The sequence below is a fragment of the Numida meleagris genome, chromosome 27 (genome assembly GCF_002078875.1).
Source record: "Numida meleagris isolate 19003 breed g44 Domestic line chromosome 27, NumMel1.0, whole genome shotgun sequence".
Taxonomy (NCBI): Eukaryota; Metazoa; Chordata; class Aves; order Galliformes; family Numididae; genus Numida; species Numida meleagris.
This window is the reverse complement of record NC_034435.1, coordinates 4688625-4701656: the sequence shown is the minus strand read 5'-3', so window position 1 is coordinate 4701656 and position 13032 is coordinate 4688625. Positions and strand designations below refer to the sequence as shown.

The 13032-nt window shown below is 57.2% G+C and overlaps 1 protein-coding gene across 1 annotated transcript in view; it reads right to left on the bottom strand.

The window, feature by feature from the left end:
• PTPRS (protein tyrosine phosphatase, receptor type S) overlaps positions 1-11942 on the bottom strand; it is a 128191-nt gene extending 116249 nt beyond the window's left edge. Inside the window, exon 1 of the mRNA XM_021378966.1 lies at positions 11848-11942. The gene's annotated coding sequence lies outside the window, so the exon portion shown is untranslated. The remainder of the gene's footprint in view (positions 1-11847) is intronic.

Here is a 13032-nt window from a genome sequence, read left to right as displayed (position 1 = left end):
CGCGGCTCAGCTTCCCACCGACATCTTCCAGAGGAATGAGCCTCAAACTTGGCCTGCGTTTGGCATTTGGTTTTCAAATCAGAAATTGCTCTGGAAAAGTAGCACCAGGAAGAAAAAAACAACTTGCTGAAGAGTTCCCCAGCAGCCAATCCGCATCCTTTAATATAAAAAAGCTGCTGCTAATTTAAAAAACAAATGTTTAAGCATTTGAGCATGTTTATTTAATTTGTCCTTTCTGTGCCAGAAAAGGCCCCGCTCCGCCCGGCGCGCTCCCCATTAGCGCAGGACCAGCTCAGAGCCCCGGTGCAACCATCCATGGAGGGGGGGGGGCAGCTTCTCCCACTCCCCAAAATGAGTGAGGGTCTCTGGGGACAGCTCAGCCCTGAAGCTGACGCCCTTAAGACGGATATCTGGAGCCAAAGACACGGCTCGGGATCCAATCTGCTGCTTGTGTGTGGCATGAACCAAGTCTCCCTGTTCCTCCGTGAGCAGTGAGGTTTCAGTTCAGTGGATATTTTTTCCCAGCTCTGCTCACAGAGAGTGCACGATGCATGGGGACAGGTACAGGGGAACCCTGAGCCCCCAGCAAACCCACTTGGAAGGGGCTGCTGCTGCCTCATCACAGTGTGATGCCTGTGGCCACCCTTCCACCCCACATAATTTAACATCAGTGGCTTAAAAACACAGCTCTCGCTCTATTTAAATGCTCAGAATGCCCATCAGTTCTTGGTTTATCGGCCACACAGCCGCCTCCAGCCGGGCCCCTCGCACCAGCGCCTTCCCCACTCACACCGCCCGCGGCTCCTCCACCAGCAGCGAGCTTCCCAGGGACTTTCCCCGCGTTTCTCCCCAGGCCCTGCCAGCAGCAAGCTAAATCCAGATCTGCTTTCACACCCACCCACGAGCTGGGCACCCAGCAAAGGTTTGTCAGCAGGAGGAGCTCTGCTCCTCGCTTGGGCTCAAAAGCGGCCCCATGCAGGGTATTTCACTGGGGGGAGAAAATTCACCAGCACCAAAGAAATAACAACTGACCCAACACGCAGAGCAGCAGATACCACCTCTGTCCTCCCTGATGCTGAACGGGCTCAAGGATGAAGCCAAACGTCTCTTGGTTAACATCTGGAGGGCAAACCCAGAGCAGCCGATAGCCCCATGGCCCCAGGTGGCTGCTCTGAGCCCAGGGACAGCGTGGTCTTCTCAGGTTCTCTGATGTCTTCTGAGCAGCTCTTGGACTCAACACAGGCTTAGTGCTGTGCTCCTCAGGAAGGATGGCTCTGTGTGTTCCCATTTTATGGATGAGAAAATTCAATATGTGCTGGAAAACCATTACTGCTCTGGCGGGCAGCCATGCAGGACCCCATCCTGCTCCCGGCGACCCTCCCTCCTCCAGCCACCACCACGCATGGCAGCTCCCACCAGGAGCACTTCTGCAAAGCCCTGGAAAGCTGCCAGCGGCCTGAAGGCACCGGGAAAGGAGCAGTAACACAGGATGGCAGTCCCCACAGACAGTCCCAATTTTCAGTGGATCCCCAAACTCCTACAGGGACCCAGCTCCTGGAGCGCAGGGAGGTGCCAGGGAGGCTGGAGGCCCAGCCCAGCTCGCTGCCTGCTTCCCCCGGGGCCGGCAGGAATGGCGATGCCTTGGAGCAGGAGCACGGGAGCGTGAGCAAACCCGTCATAAGCAAGAACTCAATTTTGCCCATCGTTATCGTTGGCTTTAACAAATAGCTTCTGGGGATGGCAGGTACTTTATTAATTTTTCCCTGTGCAGCATGCAGGATGATTGAAGAAATCACCGGCCTGTTGATTTGTTTGCCTCCCCAGCCCAAAATAACTAGCTATTTATTTTTAAATAGCAGGATGCATCAAATCCTTAAATCAAGGCAATGGATCCAGGAGGACGTGCCACACACCAGTGGCACTGGCGCCTGGGCAGAACAGGCAGAAGGTTCAGCCCTTTCCTCTGAGCTGGTGAAGAGCCGTGCCCAAAGCTCCCACATGCATTCAGACATAGGAAAATCAAATAAAGGCATTTTCCCCTTTGCCATTGGGTTCCTTCTGGCAGCTGTGCTCCTGGTGGCCCTGCTGGGCTTGCTGTCACCGTGCCTGAGCTTGGCTCTGCTTCCAGCCCAGGAAGGGACTGCACACTGGTCTCAGAGAAAACATCCAGCTTCAGGCTTTGCAGCGTGTCCCTGATGTTTGGAGCGGTGAGGACCCGCTCCAGTCCACACTTCCAGTCCTGTACGCAGGAAGATTCGGGATCCACATTTTGCCGTCCCACAGGGTTCTTCCAGAAGTAAAGGAACAGCTCAAAGCAGCAGAAGCACAAGGATCCAGAGCTCATTGGCTGGAACACCGCTGGGGCTTTCCGCTGCTGTGAGGACTGTGGTGGCAATGTCCTCGGGGATGGCTGGGGACATCCAGGCCAGTGACATGCAAGACGTCCCCAGTGCAGCTCTGTTGAGCAAAGACAGCCTGGGGATTCAGGGAAGGAGCTTCTCAGATCACACAACCCCAAAAGAAACTGCACAAAGAAGCTTTGGTGTCCCCATCCTGTAAACTCCACAGATTCCCCCCCCCCCCCCCTTTTTTTTTTTTTTTTTTTTTTTAAATTGAACACCATCTCCACTAGTTGTGGTTACAGTGAGTGTGTCCCATATGAGGGGCACCAGAGCCTTCCTGAGCCCGCATCACACTGGCAGCCTGCACAGAACACACTGCCCTGCAGGGCCCTGCCTTGCTTTTCATAGAATCACGGCATGGTTGGATTGGAATGGATCTCAGAGCCCCCCCCACCCCTGCCATGGGCTGGATGCCTCCCCAGCTCAGGCTGTCCAGGGTCCATCCATGGCTGTGGGCACCTCCAGCTCTGGGCAGTGCTGGAGCCTCACCACCCTCTGAGTGCAGTATTCTCCCCTCACATCTGACTTCAATCTCCCACCAGCCCAGCATCACCCTCATGGAGACCCCGGCAAAGCAGGGAGCAGGCTTTCCCCATGCTTGCTCAGAGATCCTTTTTGTTTGTTTCCTTTCTTTTCTCTTAATTTAGAAATAAAGGAAAAAGGTGGGGAAAGCAACTTTGCCGCTCCCCAGGGACCCAGGGCTCTTCATGCCAATCCCAGAATGGGGTTAAACAGAATTAAGTCAAACCAGAGCCCTGCAGCAGAAGCACGAAAGCAGAGGAAATAACCTCCTCCTGCACACATGCTTCTTCCCACTCCCCAGGGATGGGAGGAAGGAGCCAGGAGCGCACATCTCCTACCTGCCACATGCACTACAGATAGTGCCGGGTGATACAGAAGCAGGCACTGTGGAGCCACACACTCTGGGCAGCACCACTCCCACCCACATCCCCTCGCCTTCCAGCCCCATCCATCGGCTGCCCGCACAGAAGGACCCCCCAAGCTGAAAGCTGAAGCTCCAGGTTAACAAATCCAGTTTGTCGGACACAAAAGCCAATGTGTTCCATTTGTGTTGGCTTTACCTTTACGAAATTGCTCAGACATTCAAGACATGAAATGTCACCGTGTCACTCGGTGGCAGCTGAGGGCACGGAGCTGGAAAGGTCAGGAGAAGCTCTCCAGGAGCCAACCCTGCTCTGCACAGAGGGACCCGCTGGGGACAAGGAGGCTGTGAGCACGCACCCCCCACAGCTGCAAGCCTAGCTTCGAAGAAATCCTTCAGCTCATCCCCACCTCTCTGCTTTTCCACGCAGCCCACTGCTCTGTGCAGGTCTGCGCACCGTTGAGCTGTCAGAGGGGTGCTGCAGCCCATGGGACATGCCATGGTCACCCACCAGTGTCACCTCCTACGGGAGGAGATGCAGAGGGACACCCGTGGCCTCACACCATGGAGCTCGGGGGGGCCCTGTGGGGTGCAGGAGGCAGAATGGGATGCAGCCATCACTGCGTCTCTTGCACCGCACCCAGCTCCGCTCCATCCCGCTTGGGAGCACAGCAGCAGGGTCATCCTCAGCCTCCGAGGGTGCCAAGCTGTGCTTTGGGCTTCTGGAAGAAATCAGTCTTCTTGTCAGCATCACACAACAAACCCTCCCAGCTGCATGGAGGAAGGAGGCAGGAAACTCTTCTGCTGCTCAGCTGTCCTCAGCCTGGCTGTGAGCAGAGGTCCGGAACAGGGTCAGGGCTCACAGCCGCCAGGTGCCCTGGATGAGCAGGGTCCAAACACCACGTAGGTCCCAGCGATTCCAAGTTCACCAAGTCATTCCTCCCACTGACAAGTTTTGCAGCAGGACAGAAGCACACTGCACATTTGAGGACATGGACAACAGAGAGCAACAGAGGTGACAGGAAATCCCAAAGCAGAGAAGGATTCAGCTTGTTCTGGGTCAAATGCAGATGAGGAAGCGGAGGTGTAGGGAGAGGAAAAGCCCTTTTTTGCAGAAAAAGCAGCACAAGGAGCAAAGTTTGTACCGAGGGCTGCTGGGGACACACACGGCGCCGGTTCTGATGCTGCAGGTCAGGAAGGCAGAGATGCCAGAACCGCTCCAGAGCCTCCGGGCTCCTTCCCAGCGGCGCTCAGAGGCCGATCAGCCAGTGGCTCTGCCCGTGGAAGCAGAGCAGTGCATGCAGGACCACTGCTGCACAGATGAGAAAATCCATCTCTGGCACTGCAGGGTTCACCTTGCTTCAGGGAGCAGGCGTGGGAATGGCAGGCATCAAGCTCCGAACAACAGCCCTTCCTCAGCATACAAGCAGCGGGAAGGAAGGAGGCGAGCAGCACTTTGAACGATGCTCCACGACAGCTGGTGACGCAGGGGCCATCACGCTGTGCGAGGCACTGGGAGGAGGAGAAGAGCCCCGGCCTCTCCTGGGCACCACGCGGTGCCATCGAGTCCAGCCCCTGCCTGCTCCCTTGTTTGCTCTGCACTCTGCAGGAAGAAGGGTAAAAGGCTCAATCTGAGCAGCACAATCCTTGCTGTGCACGGGGACATCACTGCGCCTTTTGCTGCAGATGGGACCGGGACCAACCCTACGAGTGGAGGCAGCCCGGCAGGGCACAGCTCCATCTGTGCCATGCCCAAATCCAGCACAAAGGGCTGCGTTTGAGGAGCCCTCCAGAAAACCCACAGCAGAAAACTGCCACGTACCAACAGGGACACCAGGTTACATCCCAGCCACCACCGTGTCAGAGCCCTGCACAGAAATACCCCCGCGCAAACACCACTGACAGCCCTGGGAAAAGCACATTTGCTTCTTGCCTCATTTATCAGCCAGGAGGGTGACTCTCCACACACAGACAGGGCGGGAGAGCAGGAACACAGCCCCGAGACACCTTCTCCCAGCTCTAAAAATGTATTCATTATCCCCAGGCGGCTTCTGGCAGGGCGGGGAGATCACTCTCCGATTAGAGATGTTTATCAGTTAGCTATAATGAAGGTGGGACACTGACACTGTGATGAATATTATATTTCAGTAAAATTTAAATGAAAAGATCCATCACTCCGAGCAGAAGATCAGCACTGAGCGGAGCAGCTCCACAACCAAAGCCGTATTGCAGATCTGCATCACCTTAATTTCTGCTCTGGAGGAAGAGCAGCGGATAAGGAGAGGCACTTTGTATGTCCCGATGCGCACAGCAAAGCGGCAGCACCGACCGCGATGCACGGGCGCTCAGAGCAGCACCAGCCCTGTGCTGTTGCTGAGCACCAGCTGCAGTACCGAGTGCCCTCGGAAACAGGACGCTGTTCAGGCTCTTGTGCACGCCGCAGGATGCGGAGGGGAAGGGTTACGGAGCGGCTTTTCCCTTAAGTGAAATATTGCTGCTGGCTCAATGGAAGCAGGAGGTTCCTCTCTCCTGGGAGGAAGCTATCAGAAAGCACTCTCCCTCCCAGAGCGGCAAGCCCGTGCTTTGCTACCTGTTGCACTTTGCAATCAGACGAAAGAGCGCAAGAAGACACTAAAAAGCAAGGGAGAATCCAGCAGCACACAGAACACCAGAAACACTACAGGCTGCTGCAATCCAGGCACGAATGCATTACACATTCTCCTGAATTTTAAATACAGAGCGTTATGACTGGCATCCTCACAACTGCCACAGCAGCCTCAGCACTACAGCTTTTATGGTAATTCACAGGGAGTTACCCACAAGGCACTGCAGAGATTTTCTTGGCAGCCATCCTAAACTAATTTTTATAGGTTAGTGTACAGTTATACATAAACGTTTAAGAAAAATAAAATGGCGACTCGCAGGGAAGGACGTGATCAGGGGCTTGGCACCGCGGGGTGACACAGTGCAGACACTGCGGGAACAGGGCCGTGCCACCCCCAGCCACCCCAGAAAGGGGAACGGCAAACACGAACCCGAACCGAGCACGGGCCGCACCACCGGGATGCCTGCGCTCCGCATCGCCCTGTGCCCCTGTCTCTGAGCGCTCACCAGCACTGCCCTGCACAAGGCTCTCGGTGCTGGGTTGATGCATCTGGTCCCCATCTTCCCCTGGTCCCAGGCTGACGTCCCACTGAGCTGCATGGAGAGGACAGGAGTCCTCCCAGGGGACAATGGTTTGTTGACGGAACCCACAGCCCACCCAGCCTGCCGCCAGAAAACGCCTCTCGCGTGCTTTGGCACCAAACCCTCCCACTGCTGCCCCTGGGTAGAGCTCCCGCACCGCCAGCCCACCCTGGGCCACCGCTCTGCCGGGCATCCCCTGCGGCTGGGGACAAAGGACAGCGCGGCCCCACCTGCGTGCCCAGCAGGAAGCCACTCTGCCTTTCCCAGATGGAGCTCGGGATGGCATGTGGTGGCTGCAACGCTCCGCTCAGCCCCTGCACCGCTCCACTCCTGCTGCTGTGCGGGCGGAGGCAGAGCCCAGCGGCCGGCAGTGCACGGCAAACAAAGGAAGGCAGCAGGAGGGACGCTGTGGTCAGGGCCGGGCAGAGGCAGCACCCACCTATGCTTCACAGAAATGGAGCAAACGCTCGATAACATCAGAGCTGAAGATCAGTGGAAAAGATTGCCGTTTCCTGCAGGTTTCGCGTTGATGCACGCACACAACGCGTTTGCAGCAGGTAGTCCGTCTCCGCTCTCCTCACAAAAGCAAAATGGAGGGAAGCATGATCTCCAGGGAACGATAAATCAAGACTCTGGAGAAAAGAACCTTTCAGGCTTACAGCATCTGTGGAATTATTAACAACGCTGATTTTAATACAGGAACGCTATGAAGACGAAAACAATTAAGTATCAGCTCAAAGGGAGAGATGCTACGATATGACTAGAGCAGCACAAAGAGATGACGAGCTGAATTTTAGACAAGGCTGCTACTTTCCCGAGACAGATTATTGCATTTTGAAAGGCGAGCACACACCAGCGCATCGTTCTCTTCTCCCCTTCCAGCTATGTGCAATCCACAATGGGTGTTTGCAGCGAGCGCAGCAGTGGAAGCAGCTCTGTGCTCCTCTGGAAATGAGAGCACTTTGCCTCCAGCCCTGCGCCTTCTGCCCCCCGAGCACATGGGTGCCCCACGTAACTGCGCACCACACAGTCACTGCCCACAAACAGCAGTGTGAAGCTGGGGCATTTCTGGAGCTAGGATCCAGCGTATCTCATATCATCCCTCAGTCAGGATGTGAAAAGCATCGCCCTGCAGGAACAAGGCAGCAAGCGCTTCAGGGAGTGAATTATTCCCAAAGTCTGAGCAGACCAGCCAGCCTGCTGCACTCCTAAACTGGCAAACTGGATAAAACACACAGCCCAGAAGTGGGGCACCAGCCATGCTCCTGCACCTGAGCCTGGCAGGCTGCGCCCAGGCTGTCCCAAGCCTGTCCCACCACCAGGTTCCGCGCTCCATGCAAACACTGATGGGCTTCGAGAGCCACGCGGACAGAGCAGCAGAGCCTCTGTGCCAGGCAGCTGCAATCAGAGGCCGCTGCCACCCAGCATCGGGAGTCACTCAGCTGCCAGGTCCCTCCTGCGCTGCACATCTCTGCTTGGGCACCGCTGCCCCAGCTGCTCGCACTGCAGCCCACCAGTCTGATGTAAGCCAGCACCACGTAAAGCAATAACCTAAAAAACAAGGCTGTAAACAAGTGATTCAGCTGCTGCTTCACAGAACCAGCCCTGCTGGAGCCTCCAGGAGCTGGGCAGGAATGGCCACAGGCTTCCGAACCCAAACCATCCCGCCTGACCACAGCCCAGCCTCATGTGATTTACGCAGCTGTTAAACCAATTGAGGTGTTCACATTATATCGGTCGCCTGGACCGCTTTAATTTAATCGGTTTTTAAACCCGTTTAGACAAACAACAGTCTGCTTTCTAATCTAGAGCAGCTCTTAATTGTGCAAGTGTTGCCAGGGAACTGGAGCAGGAACATGGACATATCTTCTGTGAAGATATTCCAAGTGCCACAGCCCAAGCGATATCGTGTTAGGAAGAGGGCAATGCTAAAAACCACATCTCTCAGGGCAGGGGCTACAGATGCTCACGATGCCCACGCAGCTCCAAAACCTCGCACTGCTGTACACAGCCCATCTCCAAAGCTGCCCCAGTCCCAGTGCAGGAGCACAGTGAGTCCCAAACAGCCCAGGGCAGCAGTGGCAGGGAGTCCACACAGGGACATGGCAAAGCCCTCATGAAAATTCGAGCCAAGAGGTCTCCTGGATTAAAAAAGGCTTAAAAGAAAATCGTGCCTCCCAAGTAGCTCCTTACCATTACGTCAGGAGGGCAACGCTCTTTCTTCAGGTACTGGGGCTGCATTGGACGTGGCTGTCTGCAAAGAGCTCTGTGCGTAGGACACACAGCACCGCAAGGGTTTGTGCAGATGGGCAGCAAGTAATCTGACAGCACAGGCCACTAGTGCAAAGCACCCAGCTCAATTAATTACAAAGCCAGGCCAATGGCAGCCAAGCTAGAAAATAAAAGTTCAAGAGAATTATGCTAGAACAGACCCAGAAGTAAAACGTTTATGAGTTGAAGGACAGGGGAAAAGAAGGAAAAAAAGAAAAATACAATTTCCAGTTTGCTGAGCTGTGATGTCACAAAGGAAATACAAGCAAAAAAAAAAATCAGTCAAGTTATAAAGGAGGACAAGAGCAGAAAGGGTCTAACGAAGACAGCCCTTAAAACGGTCCCAGCTCATTGCAGCAAGCTGTGCGGGAAGGAAGCTGGACAGAGTTCTACCACTTCAGGGCTCCCAATTTTATATCAGCAACAGTTCTGAGAAATGACGCTGTTACCGCCTGCAGCACCGCACCCCCAGCCCAGCAGCTCCCATGTAACCACGGCCAAGCTCTGCGGTGGCCGACGAGCCCCAGCCCCCGGCTCCATCCCGCACCCACTGCCACGGCACTGCAGAAGGCAGGGAGCCCCCAGAGGAGGATTATCCAAAGCAGAGTTGGGTGTATTTCCTGCTCTGTTTGGGCAGCGATAGCAAACTTCAGTCATTTACAATTTTCCTTTTTTTGGAGTAGAGTCATGAATAATATGCATGTTCTTAACAACTCGCATAAGAAGAATTTAAAGCTCAAAGTTCAGCAACTGTGGATTAAACTTCTTAGCAGCACCTCTGTAATGCAGCCGAGTAACCCTTCTCATTTCCATAAGCTCGCTTAGATCCGCCTGCACTTCATCCCCGCGTCCTACACTCAGAACTTTGTCATCTCTGCAACGCAAGAGGAAAAACTTTCACTCAGAAACAGAGAAAGGAGCACTCGCACCTGGGAGCAGAGCGGTTCCAATGAGTCCTGTCAGCGCACACGCAGCCACTTGTGAAAAGGGGACAAACGCCACAGGCATGCACAGCCTCACGCCACAGCACTTCCATGCTGCTGTGGTGGTCATTAAGACTTCCTTCACCATCACCTGCTTAATTAGGAACACCTCGATGGGCTCCCCCACACCTCGCGGCCCAGTGTTGTGCTGAGGCCTCGGGCCCAGCACGGTGCCCTCAGCCCCAGCCCCGCCGCAGGCCCCAGCAGCACCCAGGGCCTTACGGAAACGGGGCTCATCTCCCTGTTCGCAGGACGCGCCTGCTGCGGGCCGTTCTCCAGCTTTCAGACAGCAGGCAGAGGCTTCCTCCCGGCAGCAGAGCAGAGCCGCTCCCCTCAGGGTGTGAGGGAGGACACCCACTGGAGATATCCACCCACAGCAGTCCGCATGACATGGTGGGCACCATGGGGAAAGTGAGCACAGGGCCCGGGCATGGCAGACCTGCACACGCCTCCTGGCAGCAATGCCAATGCCAGACGATGAGGCCGGGAGGACTGGAGGCCCTCCAGCCCTCGGACAGAGCCTGTCACCTCCCAGTGTCCTCTCCCAGTGACCGCTCCCCACCCCCGGGCACACAGAGCTCCCCGCCGCCCCCCACCACTCAGCGCTGCTTCAGCTGGAAGCTTCTTCTGCATTACTCAAAGTATTTATGACTTCTCCCATTTGAAATATGGGCCCTTACCACCACGCACAGGAAGGAGGAGGAGAGTGCCAGCAAACTCATTAATGGAAAAGTCAGTCTGGCAGGGAGCAATTAACGGCTTCCAATCGCCAGCTCCACAGGACGAGGGTGTTTCGCAGCTCCGCGCCCAGCACACAGCTCCATGCACCCAGGGAAGAGCGAGGAGGAGGGGAACAGAGCCCCCACCCCCCAAAGCACCTGTCAGCCCCACTGCCATGGACGACCGCCATCGGGCAACGCAACAACGGGAGCGCGCTTCATAGGGAGCAAATCCCAGCGGCTGTGCTGCCAGGGACACGCAGCACCAGGAGCAGGGGACAAAGCCCTACGGTGGCTGTGCTGCTGGGGACGCGCGTGTTGTCCCGAGTGGAGCTGGGCAGCACAGCAGGCACTGAGCCCCCTGCAAATAGAGCAGAAGTTTTTGTCCTGGAGGGACTAGGGAGGCTCCTGTCGTGCTCCCCATCACCCCCGTGGGGTTCTCCAGCTGGAGAAATCCCAACTGAAAAACGCTTTTTCCTCCCACTCTCAGCAAGCGCTTCTGCAAACGCTGCCCGGGAGGCGGCCAAGTCCCCGCACCTCCCACACATCGCCACTTGACCAACACTATTTCCCCGTTATCCCACAATCGCTTCACCCCCAGCACCAAAGCGGGATCCTCCCCGCGAGGCGCACGCACCGCACCGCCCGTGCCCAGCGCACACCTCGCGGCTCTCCGCCCGCCCCGGTCGGGGATTTCAGCACAATGCCACCGGGCCGGGGGGAAACGGCGCCGGGCACCGCGCCCCGACCCCCCCGAGCCACGTCCCCGAGGTCCGCCCGCAGGGATCGCGCTTCGCGGAAGGGGAAGAACAGCGGATAACAGCAAAAATAACCAAATACAACGGCACAGCCACCCCCGCCGCAGAGAAAGGGATCCCCCCGAGCTGCGGCATCGCCCCGCCGGCACCGCCAGCTCCGAGCTCCGGGCGCTGGGACGCGGCAGAGAGGGGACACGAGGACAATGGACGCCATCGGGGGCTGCTAAGAACGGGGCTCCGTTGTCCTAAAGGCGGCGGGAGTGCAGCGAGGGGGCGGAGAAGCAGCGGCACCGCGGGGAGCGGGGCACAGCGCGGAGCACATCCCCGGGACCGGCGGCGGAGCACCGCCGGGGAACGGACGCGCCCCAGGACCCCCCCGCGGTGCCGCTGACCGCTCCCCTCGGCTCCCCGCCGGCGGAGCTCGCCCAAGCACCGGCCCCGGGGCTCCAGCGCGCCCCCTCCCAGCCCCCGTCCCCCGCTGCAGCCCCCCCCGCCACACGCCCCCGCTGCTCGGTGCCAACCCCCATCCTCCATCCCTACGACGAGCCCCGGGGAGCCGCCCGCCCCCCCTCCCCCGTTACAGCACCGCAACGCCCTCCCTCCCCGCACCGCACCGCGCCCCGCACCGCACGGCGCTCCCCGTACCTGGCGGCGCGGCCGCCCGCTGCCATGCCGGCCGGCGGAGGGGCGCCGAAGGCCGCGGCCGCGCTCCTCCCGCTCTCTCGCCTCCGCCCTCCGCCCGGCGGCTGCGCTGGGGCCGCGGCGCGGGGACACTGCGGCGCGAGCTCCCGCCCGCCGCCGGCCACTCGCACAGGTGATGTCATTCCCCGAGCCGCCGCCGCCTGACGTCACCGCGGGGCGGGGCCCCTCCGGGGGCGCGGGGGGCGACGTCACCGCGGGGGCGAGGCGCGCGCTGCCGGGGGCGGGGCCGCGCCTTTAAGGGGCCCGCGCGCGCGCGCCGAGCACGTGGCGGTACGGCCGCGAGGACAGCGCGCGGCGGGGGCGGGGCTTGGGGCGGCCCGCGCACCTGGCGGCCTCGCGGTGACGTCACGGGGCGCCGGGTGGGTCCTGGCCGGGGAAAGCGGGTCCCGGCTGTGGCCCGCAGGTCCTGGCTGGAGAGAGGAACGCATCTCCCACTGTCAGCGCATTTCCCCTCTTTAACGTATTTCCTTTATTCAGTATTCATTTGATATTTATTGTATTCTCCACATTCAACACGTTACTGTTATTAAGCACTGTGGTCCCCTTATTCGACCCATTTCTCCTATTTAATGTATTCCCCACGTTAAATACATGTTATTCAATACATTTCTCCTATTTTATATATTTGCCATATTTAATGTATTTCCAGTATTCAATATTACTTATATTTGATATTGTCTATTTTCAGTACATTCTCCCCTATAATCCATTTCTCATATTTGGTTTCTCCTGTTTGATACTGCTCACGTTCTGTATATTTCCCATATTTGAATGCAAAAAAAAGAAAAGGGGGGGGAGTGAAAAAATAGGGCTTGTGAGAGTGGGACAGAGGGCAATGTGGGGGAGCACTGATCCGGGCAGTGCTGGGGGAGTGGAGAGGTGCTCTAAGGCCACAGGGTGAAAACGGACATGGGGGGGGGAAGACAAAGAAGAATAAATAAATGACGTAAAAAAAAAAAAAAGGAAAAAATAAAAAGAAAGGGAAAAAGAAGGGAAGGGAAGGGAAGGCAGCGCCTTTTCTTGCCTCCCCTCCCGCAGTCCCTATCTGCCCCATCTGTGTTCCTAATGGCTGTTACGCGTTTTACAGTAATTCCCCATTTGTCATGCGATCACATCCTTTGATCAGGC